This window comes from Otolemur garnettii, unplaced genomic scaffold (assembly GCF_000181295.1).
Source record: "Otolemur garnettii isolate 467f Iridium unplaced genomic scaffold, OtoGar3 scaffold00152, whole genome shotgun sequence".
In the NCBI taxonomy this organism is placed as follows: domain Eukaryota; kingdom Metazoa; phylum Chordata; class Mammalia; order Primates; family Galagidae; genus Otolemur; species Otolemur garnettii.
Window position 1 is genome coordinate 3894988 of NW_003852547.1, and position 1087 is coordinate 3896074.

Consider the following 1087-nt stretch of genomic DNA (forward strand, 5'->3'; position numbering starts at 1 on the left):
CGCCTGTGTTCCCAGCTACTTGGGAGGCTGAGGCAGGAGACTCCACTTGAGCCCAGGAGTTGGAGGTTGCTGTGAGCTCTGATGCCACAGTACTCTACCCAGGGGGATAGCTTGAGGCTCTGTCTCAAAAATAAATAAATAAATAAAAATAAAATACATTATCAAGGCTTGGCACCTATAGCACAGTGGTTAAGGCCACATACACTGAGGCTGGCAGGTTCCAGCCTGGCCTGGGCCTGCTAAACAACAATGACAACTGTAACCAAAAAATAGCCAAGCATTGTGGCAAGCACCGGTAGTCCCAGATACTGGGGAGGCTGAAGCAAGAGAATCACTTAAGCCCAAGAGTTGGAGGTTGCTGTGAGCTGTGATACCAGAGCACTCTGCCACATACACCTGAGATGGTGGGTTCGAATCCAGCCTGGGCCTGCCAAACAATGATGGCTGCAACCAAAAAATAGCCAGGCGTTGTGGCAAAATCCCCAGCCCGGACCCGCCAAACAACAATGACGGCTGCAACCAAAAAATAGCCAGGCGTTGTGGCAGGTGCCTGTAGTCTCAGCTACTTGGAAGGCAGAGGCAGGAGACTCACTTGAGCCCAGGAGTTAGAGGTTGCTATGAGCTATGATGCCACAGCGCTCTACCCAGGGTGACAGCTTGAGGCTCTGTCTCAAAAAAAAAAAAAATCATGAAAATTAATTTAATTGATTTTCTTTCATCTTAAAAAAAAAAAATAGACACTAGGTTTCACTATGTTGCCCAGTTAGGCCTCAAACTCCTAGATGCAAGCAATCTTTACATCTCAGCCTCTGGAATAGCAGGGCTAACGGAGGCACATGCACTTTTACTTTGGCTACTAGAAAATGGAAATGACATAGTGGCTTACATTCTATTTCTACAGAGAGCACTGGTCTAGGATCTCCCCAAAGTGTAGGACCTGCCCCAGAGCGGTGTCCAAGAAAGACTACTGGAAGAACAACAGCACAAATGGCCACTAAACAAGAAGCTAGGCCTTTGGCAGGGATCAAAAGCCTAAGAACCGGCTCGGCGCCTGTGGCTCAAGCAGCTAAGGCGCCAGCCACATACA

At 48.4% G+C, this 1087-nt stretch overlaps 1 protein-coding gene across 2 annotated transcripts in view; it reads right to left on the reverse strand.

Annotated features, from left to right (window-relative positions):
- Window positions 1–1087, reverse strand: part of ZC3H4 (zinc finger CCCH-type containing 4) — a 48433-nt gene that overhangs the window by 25640 nt on the left and 21706 nt on the right. The gene's annotated exons all lie outside the window — the stretch shown is intronic.